The following is a 19,996-nucleotide window of genomic DNA, read 5'->3' as shown; positions in this document are numbered from 1 at the left end:
AAACAGGACACAGCAATGCAGCAGTGGTACCATTTGTGCTGCATAAAGAGGTAATTTCCTCCTTCTACTTGTTTTCCCCCAGCTTTTATATTACCTTGACATAAGAAACCAGAAAAATACAATGTTTCATCCTTGTTCTTTAAAGAGTAAATGAGTGGTTTCTCATAAAAAATTTTTATGCACAGAAATAAAAAATTAAAAAGAAAACCAAGCATAAGAACTTGAACATACAAATGACAGTGTCATTATAAGCTTAGCAAATACATAATGAAGATATGTGATCCCTTTTTTAACTTTTGAGTTGAATGTGAGATTCCCACAGTATGCCAAAATGGGACTGGAGGATTTCATAAGTTTTATGCAAAAAGAAACAAATTTTTTACTTGCTTTCTTAGGTGCTAATATGCAAAAGTGCTTCCCTAAGCAGCAGCTGTTTTCATCTTTTACTGAAATCCTTACTGCCAGGGTTAACTAAGAAGCAAATGTTGAATTCTGTGAAGGTAAACTTCAAGATATATGAATTTAACGCAAGGCACTCACCCAGATGCTCCCTACATTAAATGAAAATAAGCTGACCATGACTGTGGGAAAATGTTTCTATGTCAAGTTGTTGAAGTTTTACATTTTTCTTTTAGGAAAGGCTACTTGAGTTTTATTAATACAGGAGAAACTCAACATACATACTGAATGTTAATTACTATTCAAAATATGCTAAGTGCATTGTTGAGAAGCAGAGATTACAATCTAAAGAAACACTAGAGCTATTCAAAACTTGGAAATGTTCAGGTTATTTCCAACAAAATTGAAATTCAGAATATTTCAACTAATTCATAAGTAGCAAAAAAAGCATCCTACAATATTGCTTAGAAATGTTTTTGAATGAAAATGCCATCAAAAATTCAAAATTAGAAAAATTAGCTACATACATATTGATAATAGACAAGGAATGGCAAAACAGTGATGTTACAGAAAGGGCTAGCAAATGTCTTAGTACAGCAGTTAGTAACTATTTGGAGTCACAAACTGAAATAACCTGTTACGGGCTTGAAACAGGCTTGTATTCTGACCCAGCCACCACTGCCACTTTGGCTTTTCCCTGCTGTTGCTTCTCCCTGCCTTCTGGCTGCAATATGACTGACATGAGTGAAGTTCCACACTACCGAAATACCATGTTGTCAAAGCCTCCCATGTCCACAGGCCAGATCCAGTGGCTCTATGGGCATGGGCTAGACCTGGCTCACTGGTCATATACTGCTGATCCCTGTCTTATTAAGTTTTTCTTTTTTTTTTCATTTTTTGTAGAAACCAAGTCTTAGATTTTTTCCAGAATTAATACTTGTTTTGGAGGAAGAGCTAGGGTGATCCATTTTGCATTTACAACTTGTTATTTTCATATAATTTATGTATTTGCCCCTGGACACGTCTACATGTGCAATTAATGTGACTGAATATACTAACTATAAGTCATTCTGATGTCACTGTCTACATGTATGTTTAAGCACAGTAATTTACTGTGCTGCTGGATACCACTTGTATCTGATGCAATTATCCAGCAGTGCAGTAAAGTAGTCTACTGCGCTCTAATTGCTGCTTGCATGTAGATGGTGATGCTTTATTACACATCAAATTAGTCTGCTGTGCAGTAAAGCATCCCATGTAGACGTGCCTACTGAAAAGGATTATGCTTCTCTTTTCTGATGGTATTTTCAGCTGTGTGGCATATTATGTTATCTTGGCCATTTACATGCACCAGCTGTCCCGCCACTAAGTACATCCATTATGCCATCTTCAGACTTCTTCTATTGTATGTTTTTACTGTTTCCAAAAATATCACTTCAACATGTATCACTGTGAAATTGCTTCTCTCTTTTTCAGTCAGATGCCATGTTTCTGTTACTGGATAATATGAGAGAGAAAATAGTATCTTATGATGATGATCACCAAACATTTAAATCCTGAAATTTACTAAAATGTGATAGTTCAGAGAAACAAGAAATAATACGTACCATATCTTAAATAATTATCTTTCATAAAGGCAACTGAGTGATGTGACTCTCATAGTCATGTGAGAGTCTTATACTTTCAAAGACAATTAAAGACACCCAGATACAATCATTATGAATTGACATTTTATTATTAAGTGAAACAAACCAAAACAAAAGAGAAAAACAAGAAGCAAGCAAAACAGAAAACAAACAATAAGCAATGGCTCTTTAGCTACATTTTATTCTGTATACTTCTCTTTGGAAAGCTTTCATCAGAAATTACACCTGAAGAGCACATCCAGGCATATAAGCATGTGTGGTTTGTGGTGCCACAAACCTCTTTGTGGCTTCACAAACCACAGGCATTGTACACTACATTTCATAAGGATGAAATTATTCATGGTGCTGCTAATTTCTAGACTGGGGGCAAAATTAGCTACCAGGATTTTCCGGTAGCACAAATAATCCCTGATTAAAATTAAAAAAAAAAAAGGTGGGGCAAAGCGTGTGAAAATACCATGGAGATGGAGGAGCCCCCGTGCTGAGGCAGGCAGCTTTTGGGGCATAGTATGCCTCATGATAGGGGAGTAGGATGCCCCGGGCTGGTGCTTCTCTGTCTCCAAAGACATGTGCGTGGTGGCAAAAAGTAGCAGCACAAATTTATGCTGCTCCTATTTGTGCCACTGCAAGCGCACACCCCTGCTCATCTGGATGCAGCCTAAGCATGGGTCTAGTCTGTGGGGGAATTTTTCTGTAGGTAAATTAGATCAAAGGCCATTCACCCGCTAATTAGTTGTGAGCTTTCTCTTGTGTATCAGTACACTGAAATAATTTTGGTATACATGTAGTCAAGTTACTTTTAATCTAGATAACTTAGGGTACTGTAGGAGTCTAGCCTTAGCAGTATAGAGTTCAGCATAGGGTGCAAAACCCACTGGAGAAGGGCTTAATAGGAGTTGAAATTGTGTTTCAAATGAGTCCAAGTATTGCTATTTCAGATATCATTTTTTTGCTTGTTTTTAATAGTGTTTTTCCATTTAAATCATTCTTAATGAGACTGTTTGTCAAAAATGTATTGTCTTTTCTTTTAGACAGTCCTGAGAGAAATTCTTCTTGTCTTTTTAAGCCTGATAAGTTGTGTAAGCATTCCAAATAACTATCTACAGTAAAAGCTCTATTATCTGGCATCCTCAAGGAATGGGGGATGCCGGTTAACCAAATATGCAGGTTAATCTGGTGCACTCCCAGGCATCAGTGCGCTGGGGGACAGGGAGGGGGTCCCACATAGGCTGGTTTACCCTGTGCAGGCTGCTTTGGTCTGGGCCATGGGCTAAAGAAGTGGCAAAGAAAAACTGAGCTTGTAGTGGTGAAATGGGAAGTCCCTCAGAAGTGATACTTCCAGTTTCGCTTTTGCCATGTCCCTCGGATGCTGGTTAACAGAGTTTTCTGGCTAATAAAATTCCACGTAATACAGCTTTTGCTATAATATGTATTTTTATGCCCAAATGGCTTCTTACTTTAGTAATCTTGCTATATTTACAGACAAAACATTTTACAATTCTTATAGCAATGGTTTTACACACACAATTAATAAGGTAGCATCCCTGTTATGCAGAACTGATATACTAAATAGTCAAGCGTAGAGCTACTATTCTAAGGCAGATATAATATGGCATATGAGCAAAAAATGGGAAACTGAATTTCAGAGAGGAGGTAGTAGAGTTAAGAAATGAACTCTGATGTCATAAGTGTTACTCCAGTGTCTTAACCACAAGACCGCCCTCCCTTTCTTCACAGTCAGATTGAAGTGTTTAAGAATGAAAATGAAATACATTGACACATGAGGATTTTTGACGGAATATACCCCACACTATTAATTTCATTTTGAACCCAAAGTAAAGAAAGGGCAATTGGATAAAGGAAAAAATGGAAGGGAAAAGATATTTATTTTTGCAGAGTTGGAGAGAGTGAAAAATGGATGCCAAATGAAAGGAAGCAAAATAAGGAGGAAATAAGTGGTTTTAAGACAAATGATTTAAGAAGCGGATGTACCATATATTATTCTCCCGTAGATGACAAATGTTTCTAACCCTAAGTGAAAAAGTATATCCGGGAGTAGAGAAATTTTACATTACATCTTCAAGAAAGAAAATGATATATAACACAGCATGGTTGCACAAAAGAGCTGTCAGGCATGAGCTCCAAATGATATGTCAAAATACAAGAAAAAGAAGTGGGGGGAAACAGTAAGCAACAGCAACAATGGCAGATGACAAAGATTCATCTGGAATGTGTTTAACTATTATCACAAAGAACCAAGAAATTGCATGGAGGGCTTTCCGGAATATAAATGGGAAGACTACACATTTTCACCTGGGTACAAAGAAAATAAAAAAAAATACAAGGAAAAAGTTACGGACTTGGAGATTGTTTTATAACTAGAATTAAAGGTTCTTTTTCAACAACTGTGTGATAAAATAAATCATTTTATAAGTGAACTAGAAGATGACTCGGGGTTCTCCAGTCAATGAGAAACGATTAGAGCAAGTCAAACAGTGCCTGAACCTACATCATTGTAGTTGATGGGGGCCTTAGCATCGACTAAGGGATTACAGGATTTAGTCCTTCCTTCGGAAATAAATAAATATATGCTGAAGCCACAGAACCTCTCTCTGTCTCATATATATGTTATTGTTACAAAAATAGAACCCCAGAGAGGAACTCACCTGGGGTGGAAGATGTGTGGAGCTGGTGCAAGACTGTGCCAAGCCAAGGGAACTGCAGGTGTGGAGTCACGGCTGGAGAAAGGGCTGTGGCAGAGAAACCCCCCCCCCCCAAAAAAAACCCAGCTGATCTAGGAGGAGCCAGGATTGGCTCCCACACTGGTATGGTCATGCTTTATGGCTGTGTGTCAGTGCCACTTCGCTGGCCGGCCTGCGGAACTGGGGATAAAAACCTCGTTGGACAGGAAGCCAAGGGGACCAGAAGTGGGCTTCCCTGTGGGTACTGAGTAGCCCAGCACAGAGCTGTGCCCCACAGGGGGAAAGCGGTGGCAGCCCCAAGAGGGGATTTTGAGAAATATTGCAAGCCTGGAAGGGCAACATTACTTACCAGAGGCAGATCAATGAATTCCTGACGTCTCCCAGACAGGTTGGGTTTACCAGGAACCTGTGGCGAGAAGGAGGGAGAACTGTCCACACCATGGTGATGACAAGCAAAGAGAATTGAAACCTCCATGAAGAAGCAAGGTAACCTGGGGCCAGGTAGAGGCTAGGTCAGTCCCACAGAGGCAAGAGCTGAGTGAGGCGAACTGATGTCTGTATGTGGTATATCATTTCAAATGGCCAAGATGTGTACCAACACCGTGACCAGACCCAGAAGACCAAAATTTGACATCATTGGTTGGCATTAGTGGGGTGTAGGAGAAGCGGAGCCCCAAAATGGGAAGATCAACGGATCTTTCCTGCGGACAACGGTGACATCTGATAGACCGGCATGCACCAGGAGATCTGGTGAACAGCATGGTTGCTTACAGTTATATATAGGTTCTGTGGCTTCAGCATTGTATTTTGAATCAACAGCGGTCACATCTATTTACTTTCTCTTCATTGTTTGGTATGACTCTATACCAAGGCTTCCTTCTGTAGATGATACCAGTAGAGGTTAGGAGACTCTGCAGCCAGGAGTGCATTATCTTTTTCAAGCAAGCACTACAAGGGGAAGCTGATTTGTATTGGACATATTCTCAACCCAGTGACTCTGAACTAGATATCTCATGAAATTACCCACTATCTTTAGTAGTACAAGGTTGCATAATTTGGGCTTCCTTGTTTTTGTTCATACAAAATTTTCTTCATTAAATTATTTTGAATGAGGAGCAAAATAATATAAAATATAATGTTTCTGAAAATGACTGGGTTCAGTGACTAAATGACTTACAATAAATAATTTAACCAGCTCTAAGCTTCATATAGGAATTATTATCAAAGTAGAATCTGTCATTTTATGAAAATTAAAAGTAAATAAAAATTTTTCAATATACATTGCAGTATTTTTATGAATGGTATAATCTGAAGGAATAGAAAATGTAGCAAAATATGTGAGAGTTATATATAGAATTAAGATGTGAACATGAATGTCATACATTTATTTTTCTCTATAATATGCATAAAACTTAGGCAGCATTAAATATTTGGCCTTTAAGATACAGACAATGTTAAATGAATATTAAATAGAGTTCCTTTTTTTAAGCCTGACTTTCTCTGCTAGAAGTGCCAACAACCAAATGGTATTCTTAATAGATATTATTTAATAATCTTATTAATATATAAGCATATAGGCAGCTATGTTTTGGGGGAGAGTTGGAATGGGGATATGGATAAAAATGATAAAATACTAGCTGTCAGATATCATTATTATGTTCCTCTTCAGTCCAGAAGAGGTACAATTCTATGATGGTCCTGCTTGCTTGAAGTCGTTTCTCTGTTGAATTGAAAGCTATGGTTGGTTGAAAGTCTATCCTGCAGCCAATTCTGTTTATGTCTTTCCTGACTGGGAAATAGTCAGCAACAAGCCTTTTTCTCCTGTTCCCTTCCCACTTATTTTTACAGCCCAGCATGCTGTTTCTTTTTTTCCTTACATAGAATCTAGTTATCTCTTTCTATTTTTATGAGCACGAGGACTTTTCCCTCTAAGGAGACCAAATTTTTTATTTTCAGTATTTATAGTGTTCCCTTTCTGAGTCTCTGAATGACAGAGAAACCCCCCAAATTACACATGCAAAACAATTGTTTCTCATAGTGACTAATAGCTTAGTTATAGCCTGTTCCCTTTACACCTCTGACATTTAACAAGGAGTGTAATATTAATATATAAAAAATGTCCCCAGTGACATGTATACCTTCTGACAATGTCACATGCTGCTGGCTCTGAGCACACTTCTCTGCCTCCCCCCATGAGTATGCTTCCAACCTGGAAGTACAAAATTGAGATGTTCCTGGGTCTTGCCCCCACTGGCCACTCTCAAGCTTGCTGGTGATTGAGGCTAGCTAAATATTTGCCAAAGAAAACTCTGTGTTTAATTCTGCCATGCTTCTCCATGAGTAATGACTGCATGAGTAAAGTTTGAGTCATAGAATGAAATGTTTGATGTTAAAATTAAATCACTCCAAACATAGTTAATCAATTAGAAAAGATAGATGCACGCTTTTGAAAAGTGAATCAAGACTCCAAACACTTTCTTAGCGGGTAGGATAAGAGTGTTGTAGTAGTGACTGTCTTTGGCATTGCCTACAACTGGACCCAAATGCTAGTTTCTTGGCACGGTGAGCTTTCAGAGAAAACTCATCAACCACAAAGTAAGCCCTTCCATTGATATAACTTTGGAAAACAAGGTGATTTTTTTTCCAGCTTGCTTTGATGATTTTTAATGTCTCTGTTATTCCAAAACTGGTGACATAGTACTTCATATGTACAGCTGTACAGCCTTAAGGTGAAAAACACCTTTGACTAAGTGCACAGATGATACTTTCACATGGTTTGTAAATTGGCAAAAGGCTCAAGACAGATTTGAAAGGCACCAAGCTTCTTCCTGTCACCTACAGGCATAAAAGACCACAGTGAATACTGGTAACAAGTTAGTTATCAGTATACCAAAGAAAAAGAAATCAGGAAAATCCTAATGAAAATACTTAGTAGTATTTATCTTGTCAGACAAGTATTTGCATTGCAAGCTCATTATACTGAAGAAGCAGAAAATATGCTGTTAAATGGAAAACTTGATTGCAACTTTATTTAACAGCTTTGTTTTGTAAGCAGAATATGAATCTGATATTCCAAAGAGTCTGAAAAACAGCCAAGAAAAACAATAATAAATCCTGTTATTCTGTATAAAACAATGGAAATAGTGGCTCTGCAAATCATGAGGGATATTTCTGGGAGAATTTTTTGCAAGTGGTATGCAATTTACATACGTTCATACTTTGGGTCAATCCAGAATGATATTTTTTTCAGTTTTTCTGCCAAAATGTAAATGAGAGGATTAATTGTTTTAGTTAAATCTTTTTTGTTTGATACAAAGCAAATGTTTCATTTTGGTATTTTCTTTTTAACTTTGGAACTTTCTTTAATTGGAAAATTTCATTTTAAATGTCAAAAGTAAATGTTGATTTTTAAATATGTTTTTAGGGTTTTTTGTCTGAAACGTTTTGATGAATTCAACAATTACAAATTGGTTTGGTTGGCTTAAATATGCATTTCCAGAGAAATATATTTTGCACTCAAATTGGATGGTATCTTTCACGACATAAAGTAGAAGGCAGTATAAAATGGCATCTTAGGGCATTTATACATGTAGTCTGGGAGGTGTGAGGAGGGGCACTTTCATTAGAACAACTCTGAGAGCTGCTGTAATTAAAGTCCCTGAAACATCATGTGCATCAGCATCCCTGTGTTGAAAAATGGCAGTGGGGGCACATTAACTAAAGATCACCAAATGAGCTTTAGTTAAAGCACCCCTGCTGTCATTTTTAAACACGGGGATGCTGATACATGTGCTGCTGGAATCTTCTGGAGAGTGGTAATTACCACGCTCTAGCAGGCTCGATTTAATCAAGCAGTGTACTACAATGCATTGTAATTATAGTGCATTGATGCAGCCTGAATGTATGTGTATAGGTGACCTTAGAGACTAATTGGTTCAGGGAATTATAAACTTTCACAGATGATGGCCTACTTTGTCAATTGCCTACCAAAAGCTGCCACCTACAAAAGCGTATGCCTCCCTGAACCAATTAGTCTTTAATGTGCCATCTTGTCTGGGTTTCTGCCTGCCTTCAGATTAACATGGTTAAGTACCTCTCTTTAGGACATGAAGTCATAAATACCGTGGGCACATCTGTACAAGACTCTTAATACCCATTGGACTAATTCTATTGAGCATTAGCATGGCTGGCTGGCCAAAACCATGCTAATGCACAGTAAATTAGTCCAATGGACATTAAGCATCACACAAAAAGCATTCACCTGCACTAATGCAGTAGCACAAATTACAGCGCATTAAGTTATTATGGAATAATTATGATGCATTAATTTGCATGTAGATGCACCCAGTTTTAGTCATCTCCATCTCATGTTCAAACAATATGGACTCTGTGTAGAAACAGGAGTTTTATTTTCTAAGAAAAACCTTGCACTATGTTGATCCTTGAAATGAAATCCTGAATCAGCATCATAGCAACTCAAATGAAGAAGCTGAACTGCCATAGTATTGAACTAGGAAAATAGTAAATAATAATAAAAACTATTAACAGTTGGATGTTTTAGCAACGGAAGACCAATCTCTTATGACACTTCATTCTCTTCAATTCATTCAATTAAATGAAAGCTGTACCTCATTGTGACAGCAAATGTACCAGACAAATTTGAAGTTAGAGAAAGCTGGGAACCCTAGTATTATACTTTGAGGAACAGAAAGATTCCCAAGAAAATGCGAACTGGGACTGGTGAAACCAGCTATACAAATTTAGTAAAGGAATTTTATGAATACAGATACCCTGAAGCAATTGATTTTACAATATCCACTGTTTAACCAAGACTTGAATAGTAAGACTATAAAAGTATTCAAAATTTTGAAATTTTCAAACAAAATCAATATGTAATAGAAATTACTTCAGGGATATGATTCCAACTTCAACTATGATCAGCTGTAACAATCTTCTGTTCCAAACTTCATTAATGTAGTTTCTATATTTCTTGTGGGTCTAAAATCTTCTCCTCAACTCCTGGTTGTTTATACACATGAAAAGAGAGAAAATAAACTTGGTTTCATTTCCCATGCAGCAATCTTTAATCCTTCATTCTAGGTAATTTGCAGTTTTTGTAAATGAAATGAGAGATGGGGTGTGTGTGTAAACAGATATTATTTATGTATATGTGTGTATGCATGGGTATCACACACACACACACACACACACACACCATCTCTGGTTTCATTTAAAAATATGTAAATTCTTATTACATGTAAATGTGTGTGCACAGTAGGGTTGGAGTGTTGTAGCTGTGATGGTCTAGGAAATGTCTGAAAAGCAAGGATTTTTGGTGCTTTTTTATTGGTTCAACTGTGTAGTTGGGAGAGCTGTTGGACAAGCTTTTGGGCATCAGGTGCCTTTACTCAGGCTATGTACAGATAATGGGTTGTAATTTTATATTTAGTGAAAATGTTACATTAATGCATTGTTTGAAATTTATTTCAGTGCTTGTCATCAAAGAGATTCTTTTCTAGTATCTCTGCTTTCTTTTTAATAGTCTGTCATCACTGGTGATTTGGTTTCATTCTTATTCTTGCATGATTCATACAACCTGTAACTGTCAGAATGTAAAATGAGAATTGTCTAACTTTATGGGCTAAATTGTCAAAGCAGCGTATGGGGAATTATGCTCACCAGTACTGTTAACAATAATATTGTCATACAGGAAACTTCTTGTTTGAAATGTAGCAAGGTGCCTATTGTAAAATTCAGTTGTGGAAATTTGCTGAAACAAGTACTAATATTTCAAAAGGAGTTAAGAAAACACACTAATTTTCAGGGTGACAGAAGGATGTTAGATCAGTGGTGCTCATCCTGTGACCTCTAACTTGACTGGATTTGGCCCATGGCATGGGGGATCAACAACAAACTACTCAGTCTGACAGGTCCTCTTCCATGCCCTATGCTGCACCACTGATTCCCTCATCAGCCTTCTCAACCTCCCTGTTCTTTTTGTTCCTTCCTTTTGTGCCCTATGCTATGCCACTGATTCCTTCAGCAACCCTTCCTTCCTTCCTTCCGCTTTGGATGCACTCGACCAGGCTAGCTTGGACCTGCGTGGGGCAATCCTAAGTGTAAGACTCCCCAGCTTCCTATCTCTTTTCTTTTCCGATTCCCACCTGTCTAAAGGTCTCTAGCTTCTGTTTATCTCACTTTCTGATTCTTTTCTTGCATTTTTGTAGCTTTTTTTCCCCTTTTCTCCCCTCTTTTCTCCTATCCGCCTTGTACTTCCAGTTCCTTTGTTTGTGAGTTGCTTCTTTACAGTCTTTTTTCTTACTGTCTCTTTTCCTTTCTTTCTCTCTTTCTTTTGTGTTTGCTTGTTGCGGGGAGTTATCTTTTTCATTAGCTTGCATTCCGAGGGGGGATCTTAATTACCCCTTCTGCCCCACCCCCTTTGTTTTCTTTTTTTTCACTGTTTCAATCCCCTTCCCACCCCCACTATTTCCTCCACCCCTTTCCCCCTCCCATCTAGAGTTTTGTGGCTGCATTCCCAGACACTTATCTTTTTAGTTAGTATAAACTTTTTTGGTCTTTGCTTAGTTATAGCTGGAAATTAACCCTGTTCTAACAGGAATGGCTGCTCCTACACCCAGTAGCTGGCATGAGGATGCCTCCCAGAACCTCCCATTACCCATGGTTTGAGGGTTCACACACTTCCTTTCATCGGGGTTGAGGTCTGCGTAGATGCCCTTGCTAGTCTCTTGGGACAGCATACCATATGTTACGCAGGTCGTGTCAACACAGTCCCGATGATTTATCTGAGTGATTCTACCCTAGTTAACAGGGTGTGCGCAGAGGGTCTGGACATTGCGGGAACACATTATTTTGTCATGCCCCTAGTCACCCCAGCAATGAGGGTGGTGATTTCTAATGTGCCCCCACACGTGACCAATTGGGAGCTGGCCAAGGAACTCAAGCCCTATGGGGTTCTTACGAGTCCCTTTCGCCGATTGACCGTAGGGAGTAAAAACCCCAAACTGAGGCATGTCCTGTCTTTTCGAAGGCAGGTTTTCATGCTTCTCAGGGAGGGCCCATGGTCTCTGCCTCAGTCTTTGATCCTCATATTCAACGGGCGGAGGTTTGTGATCTATTTTTCTTTTGGGGAGACCACGTGTTTTCAGTGTGGTAGCTCTTCCTACCTAGCAGCTCAGTGCCCACGGGGGAGATTGGCCAAAACATCAGTGACTACAGTGGTGCTGACAGATGACTCATCCACTTCTGGGACGCAGGCCCCACCCAGTGAGGCTGGGAGCTTTTTCCGACCTCCTTCTACCCCTGTTCCATCTGAGGGGGCTGGAGTCTCTGGTGTGAGAGTGCTGTCCAGTGGAGGGGCTGGGACTAGGCCCCAACCCTCCCCCGCCTCATTCCACCTACAGTGCCCACCCCCCACCAGTACAGAGATGCCACCAGGTGGAGAGGCTGATGCCTCCACTTCCCCCCTGCCTGCCCTGACCTCCCTGATTGAGGCTGGGGTGGTCAGCGATTGTGGCACCAAGGCCTTGTCAGATGATGGGGCTCAGACCGCCTGCCAGTTGCCTTCCACCATGGCTTTGTCTGAGGTGGCTGGCCCTGGGGAGGCAGGCCAAAGGCAGTCTGGCCCATCCTCTATGAAGGCTGGGCCATCTGCCACACAGAGGAAAAAGAAGAGCAAAGAGAAAAAAGCAAAAGGGACCACTCAGGACTCCCCATCCCCACTGAGACCTTCCTCAGCTGGTGCTGGGGAGGCCCCTGCTGGAAAGCCTGGCCCTGCTCCAGCTGTCATGTCAATGAACCTGTTGACCGGGGATGAGGGCAGCTTGGAGGTGGGGGAGGTGAAGGCAGGGGTCATTAACCCCTCGCCAGCTCCCAGCTCTCAGAGATGGGTGGCAGAAAGACATATGCACAATGTGTCTCTTCTGGAGGTTTGACCCAGGGTGCACCAGAGGAGTCTACTGACCTCTTGGTCACATCCCAGGTTGCTGAATTAGACAAGGAGGCTAGTGACATGGAAATCCAGCTTTCTGAGTGTTGCAAGCGGCCTCGAGAGCAGGATGACCTCTCCTCCCCAAGAAGGTGGGGATTGCTCTTCAAGAGCCAGCCCTTGACCTAGACAATCAGAGGAGGTTGATGGGTTCAGATACTGAGGGTGTAGATGCTGAGCTCCCAAATAGTGTGCACCCTCGCCGCTCATCTGTTAGAAATGTGCAGCCCATGTTGGCAGACCCCCCTGGGTCAGTCCTGACTATGGGGGGCTCCTGACCTTTTTGAAACAGATGAAAGGACAGAAGAACATAGCGGGGTGCATCATCCAATGGTGCGCAGATCCTAAAGTTTTCATCAAGGATGACAGAGCTGCAGCCAAACTTATGCAGCAAGATCTAGGCACTAGGCAGATGGCTTATCATCTGGAGAAGCTTGCACAGCGGGTGAGAGACAAGTGGGGTCTGGCAGGGTACCTGGAGTAGAGTAGGGCATGATAGGCCTTTTCTGACCTGTGTCTGCTTTTTGCTTTGCTCTTGGGGGCTTGCTCTTTTATCTACACCTTACCTCACTCTTCCTCTCCCATACCCACACCCATGGCAGCCACAACCATTCATACTTTTAACATCAACGGCTGTTGAGATCTGGTGAAATGGGAGGCCGTCCTGGCGCTCCTGCGCCAGAAGTGACTGGCTGTTGCCTTCCTTCAGGAGATGCATTCTGACAGGCTCAATCAGTTGGCTTGGCATGTTGCCTGGCAAGGCCATTTGTTCTTGAGTCATGGCACCAACCTTAGCACCGGGGTCGTGACTCTCCTATCATCACAACTACAGCATGACACAGCGGTGGCATGGGAGATTGTCCCTGGCTGCCTGTTAACGGTCCATGTCACCCTAGCACAACACCATCTGCTACTCATCAACATCTATGCACCTACTGATGGCCAGGACAGGGTCACTTTCTTTGAGACCTTGGCTGCCCTTTTGTGTGATGTTAGTGAGGATGATGACCTGCTTCTTGTAGGTGGGGTCTTTAATTGTACCACTGACACCCCGCTTGACTGTACGGGGCCTGAGCCTCACCTGCCCTCAGCCCGCAAGCTGCAGTCTGTCTTGGAGACTGCAAGCCTCGTTGATGTCTGGCGAGCCCTGCACCCTGACACATGTCAGTACACCTGGGCCAGGATGAGTGCCGGGGGTCTTACTATGGCCCGCCTCAACCACATTTATGTCTCCAGCCACCACCTGCCACTCCTATGCAGTGACCACATCATTCCCTCAGGCCTGTCAGATCATGGCCTGGCTTGCTGTGAATTGAGCCTTCTGGGGAGAACCTGTGTGTGAGCGCCCTATTGGTGTTTCAACGTCAGCCTCCTTCAAGACTCCTACTTCCAGGACTGCTTTGTCAACTTTTGGCAGGGCTGGGAGGCCACAAGACTGAATTACTCCTCCTGGAAGCTATGGTGGGATGTGGGCAAGGTACAGATCTGGGCTTTTTGCCAGCAGTACACTCAGCTGGCCCCAAATGAACTGTGCCACTGTATCAGAGAGCTGGAGGAAGATGTGGTAGAGCTTGAGGCTGCCCTGCTGGCTGCCGGCAGTGATGCGGTGCTGCGTGAGAGCCTCTGGTTCCATAGGAAGTGCTGCATGACTTGGTGGAGAGTGCGGCCTGTGGAGCGAGGGTCAACATCTGCTGCCAAGAGCTGGCTGAAACAGATGCCCTGAACTGCTTCTTCTTCAACCTGGAGCAACGGCGGGCAGCGAGCAAAGTCTTAGATCACCTCAAGACCCCCGAGGGCCAGGTAATCACTGACCCAGTTGAAGTACGTGAGCATGCCATTGTCTTCGATCGTGACCTGTCTGTGGCTGAGCCGTCCTGCCCTGAAGCCATGCGGGAACTCCATGCAGGCCTGCCATGCCTCTGTCCTCTGGAGGCCAGTGAACTTGAGAAGATATTGTCTCTGGAGTAGGTGGCGGTGGCCGCAGCTGGCCTCGCCTCCGGCAAAGCCCCAGACCTTGATGGGTTATCTGCTGAGTTCTATAAGACTTTCTGGCCTCTTCTTGGCCCCTTTCTCCTGTGTGTTTTCCAGGAGAGTCTTGCCGACAAGGTCTTGCCAATCAGTTGCTGCCATGCAGTGCTCACACTGCTGCCCAGGAAAGGAGACCTTGGCTGCATTAAGAACTGGCGGCTGGTCTCCGTGCTGTGCATGGACTACAAGATTCTTGCCAAAGTGCTGGCCACCTGCCTCCACACTGTCATGGCCTCCATCACTGGGCCTGAGAAGAGCTACTGCATGCTGGGCAGAACCATCCAAGACAGCCTGTTTCTGCTGCGTGACCTACTTACAGCCAGTGAACTCTTTGGCCTAGACATTGGCCTTATCTCTTTGGATCAGGAAAAAGCCTTTGACCAGGTAGACCATGCCTATCTCAGACCATGGAGGCCTTTGGTTTTGGGCCCCTTTTCACCAGGGCCCTCTTGGTCAGACACTTCCAGCCTGCTCAAGGTGAACGGGGTGCTATGTGACCCTTTCCCTGCATGCCGTGACATCTGTCAGGGCTGCCCCCTGTCGGGCATGCTCATTGAGCCACTGCTGCATGCATTGCGACGCTGCCTGAGTGGTGTGGCCTTGCGAACAGCCATGGGCCTGTCCATTGCCCCTCCACTCTGGCTAACAGCAGATGCAGACGACGTGACCATCTTCTTTAACACCCAGGAAGATGTGGAGGCCCTGAAAGACTGCCAGAGAGTCTACGAACATGCCTCTTTGGCCAGTATCAGCTGGGCCAAGATTGATACCCTGTTGCTTTGTGCATGGATTACCATGACCCCCCCAGATTTGCCAGGGGGCCTCACCTGGCGCTGCGAGGGCCTTAAGTTCCTGGGCATGTTCCTTGAGCCATCAACCTTCATGGCGTGCAACTGGGATGGCCTCGAGGAAGGAGTGGAGGCCCGCCTTCAAAGGTAGCACCGGGGCCTAAGCAGTCTCTCCTACCGTGGCTGTGTCCTCATCGCAAACAACCTAGTGGCAGTGACCTTGTGGCACCGGTGCACCATACTCAATCCGCCAGAGGACCTACTTGAGGGACTTCAGAGGTCTATTTTTTTCTGGAATGGGCCCCACTGGCTCCCACGAGCTGTCCTTTATCTACCTGTAGCTGAGGGGGGCCAGAGTTTGGTTGACCTTGTGAGCAAGGTGGTCGCCTTCCACCTGCAGGCCCTTCAACGACTCCTGTACAGTGAGGAGCACCTACATTGGTAACAACTGGTGTGCTGGTTTCTGCAGAGAGTGGGGGCCCTTGGTTTTGACCGGGAGCTTTTCCTGTTGGACCTCATGCTTTTGAACTGGGCGGTGCTTCTGGCTTTCTACTGTGGCATGGTACAAGCCTGGCAAACTACTTTGTTTCCACCTCCAGGCCTGTCACCTGCAGTTCCCACAGTTGCTGAGGGAACCCCTGGTGCACAACCTGGCTCTGAGGCACCCTGTGCCGAGCTTGGCCTCTGCCAGTCTCACGGCTGTTCTCATCTAGGCACGTGTTCTCTGCCTGAGTCATCTCATTGACCCTGCTCAGTCGGCCAGGCTCTTGCCCAAGGCCTTGACCAGCTTGGCATGTCCTCCATCTGCAGCATGGGCTGTCTCCTGTGTGACATCTGGGCTGCCCTCCCATTGGTAGCAGCCACCACCCTGGACAACCATCTCCAACCAGGCCAGGTCCCCTGCTGTGCGGATGTCCCAAGTGAGGTTTTTCCTACATTACCAGTCACCCCGGCCATGGCCGGTGAGCTGGCCAGTAGCTCTGGCACCCTGTTGATGCTCCCTGTGCCTCCTGACAGTGATACGGGTTGCCCCTTTGCTTTTCTGTCGCATAGAAGCCTATATGCCTAGGTGGTTCATGTCTGTCATGCCCAAGTGCTGGTGGGCTGCCCCGATATACCATTGTGACAGCGCCTGGGGCTGCCAGATTGCCCACCAGCCCACCCGGTGTGGTGCACATTGTATAAGCCACCAACTGCACAGAAGACTGGTGACCTGCAATGGCAGTTGCTGCACAGCATCCTAGCCACTGGCACGTTTGTGTCCCACTTTGACCCAGCCGCCTCAACAGCCTGTCCCTTCTGCCCAGGGGGTGTTGAGGAGACCCTCTTTCATGACTTCCTTGACTTGCAGCCACCCATCGTTACCCTTGAGTCGCTGCTGTGAGTGCTGGGGAGGAGCTTCTCAAAGACCCCTATGTGTGCTCCTACCCATACTGGGTGGGTGAGAAGGGCCCCATCTGCCTGGCCAACTTTTTACTGGGTTAGGCCAAGATGGCCATCCTCAAGAGCCACCAAAACCTGTGTGCCAGGACTGGCTCAGATGATGCCAGCAGCTTTTCTGCCTCCGGTGCAGGTGCACCTCTCACTGGAGTTTGAGTGTGCTGTGCTCCGGCAGGCAGTGCCAGCCTTTGAGACACAATGGGTGCTTGAGGGAGCATTGTGCCATATGGAGGATGGCCATCTCAAATATGCACTCTGATGTCATGACTGCTCTGGGCGACCAGGGTGGCTTAATGTCGGACTATGACTTCCAACCTGTGCCATGTCCTGGGTCCTCACCAGGATGCTTTTTTTTGCTTTCTTTTTGTGTGGGAAGTTGAAGGTGTTGTCGCATGTATGATTGGATAGAGCAGGGTATGAATTGTTTATTTATAGTTATGACCATTTGGCCGGCACTCTGACTGCATAACTAGCATGCAAGACATAATGTGGAATGTAGCGAAAATGTCTGTCATGGTGTGATGTGATGAATGCAATGACATGGTGTTCTTGGTTTGATAGTAATTTGTTTATTTTTTGCTTTGTAATCGGCCAACCTTTTTGTATCCCTGCATCCCTGAATGAAATAGTTAAAAAGTTAAAGGCTTTCCCTCCTTCCTTAATTCTGACATTGGGAGCCACCTTCTTCCCCCATCATTGCTTCCATCTTACCCTATCAGAGGGTTGTGGTAGCCAGCTGTGAAGCTGTGTCACAGGCACACAGTCCACTGCTCTAAAAGGTTGAGCTCCTCTCTGTTAGATGAATTCACTTTAAATAAGAAGTAATACAAATTTCAAGTAAAGGTGCAGCTTTTGGCATAAAGAAAGAATATATAGTCTCGTAAGTTAGCATTGGTATTATTAGCATTTATTTTGTCTTTTTAAATGTTGTGTTTACTTGGTATCTTGATGTCCTATTTGTATATGGAGCTTGATATTTACTACATATATTTTAAAAATTCACTTAATCTGAAGATGTGATATATCTGAATCAAAACCATGCAAAAATACCATATTATTGAATCACCAGTGTACATTGAAGAGATTCTGAATCTAAACTTTAATCTCAATATTTTACCTTTTCTCTTTCATGTCTTCATTGTACAATGAACTTAAACTCTAGGTCCTGACATAGTTGAACCTGATCGGCACTAAATTTAAAGCCTTATCCTGTTTCCATTTCAGAAATTAACCCATTTTTTGCAGGTTAACTGAAAGCCTTTAATGAACACTCCCATACTCTTGATTGTCTGATATTCAGATTTAAATGTAGTGGCTACAGATTCTCTTTCCCTAACTTTTTCTGTGTGTAAAGATAAACAATCTGATGTCAATTCAGAAATGGTGTGTACTACAGGGATTAATATCCTTAAAATATCTTCCCTTTCTGTAGTATGGGATGGCTAGTATTTCATGCTACTGTTTTGTAAATGCTACCCTAAAGCAAGCATCATAGCACTGGCTAGTCTGTGTGTCCAATGTGTCTAACTGTAGTCTTATTCCAACTTGCTCAAGTACTTGCACTGGTCCAGACCTGCAGGGAGCGAACCAGGAAAGCCAAGGCTGTGACTGAACTCCAACTAGCTACAAGTATCAAGGACAATAAAAAGTCCTATTTTTAGATATGTGGAGGGCCAGAGGAAAAGCAAGGGCAACATTGGACCCCTGCTAAACCAGATAGGACAACCGATGCCCCCCAAAAAGCCAGCTTGCTAAATGGGTACTTTGCATTGGTTTTTCACCAGTCCAAAGGGATGCCCTTGCCTATTATGGGACAGGAAGGCCCAGGTGAGGGAGATTCCTTACCCTCCATCAATGCTAACCTTATGAAGGAACACCTTGAGAGGCTGGATACCTTCAAGTCAGCTGGCCCTGACGTTTACACTCCAGGGTACTCAAGAAGCTGGCAGGCATCATAGCTCAGCTCCAGATCTTTGAGAGCTCCTGGCACTCTGGTGAAGTGCCCAAAGATTGGAAGAAAGCCAATGTGGTGCCTATCATCAAGAAAGGGAGGATCTGGCAAACTACAGGCCCATCAGTCTGACCTCTATCCTGGGGAAGGTCTTAGAAAAGATTATCAAAGTGGCCATTCTTAACAGACTGGCTGCTGGCATGGGTGTGTTGTGGGTAGGTCTTACTTGACCAATCTTATTTCCTTTTATGACCAGGTGACTTATGACCTGGACAAGGGAGAAGAGATTGATGTCATATATCTTGACTTTAAAAAAGCCTTTGATCTGGTATCCCATGATCACCTCTTGGCAAAACTGGCTAACTGCAGCCTCGGCTTCACCACAATCCGCTGGCTAGGGAATTGGCTCCGTGGTTGGACCTAGAGGGTGGTGGTTGAAGGAAGTAAATCGTCATGGTGCCCTGTCATGGTGCTCTGTCATGGGTTCTGTTCTTTGGCCTATACTATTCAACATCTTCATTAATGATGTGGAAATTGGTGTCACAAGTGGACTGGCCAAGTTTGCCGATGACATCAAACTTTGGGGTAAGCATCCACACCTGAGGACAGAAGGGTGATCCAGGCTGACCTTGATAGGCTCAGGAAATGGGCAGACTAGAACATGATGGTGTTTAACACCGAAAAATGCAAGGTTCTCCACCTTGGGAGAAAAAACCTCCAGCATGCTTATAGGCTCAGCAGTGCTATGCTGGCTAGCTCTATGAACAAAAGGGACTTCGGGGTCATGATAGACCACAAGATGAATATGAACCATCAATGTGATGCTGCAGCTAGTAAAGTGAGCAAAATGCTGGCTTGCATCCATAGATGCTTCTCAAGCAAATCCTAGGACGTCATTCTCCCATTGTACTTGGCCTTGGTGAGGCCGCAGCTGGAGTATTTTATCCAGTTTTGGGTTCCACGATTCAAAAAGAATGTGGAGAAGCTTGAGAGAGTTCAGAGAAGAGCCACACATATCATCAGAGGTCAAGAAAACA

Source organism: Crocodylus siamensis, chromosome 3 (assembly GCF_052110815.1).
Source record: "Crocodylus siamensis isolate JL-2025a chromosome 3, ASM5211081v1, whole genome shotgun sequence".
Classification (NCBI taxonomy): Eukaryota; Metazoa; Chordata; order Crocodylia; family Crocodylidae; genus Crocodylus; species Crocodylus siamensis.
Note: the sequence above shows the minus strand (reverse complement) of the source record.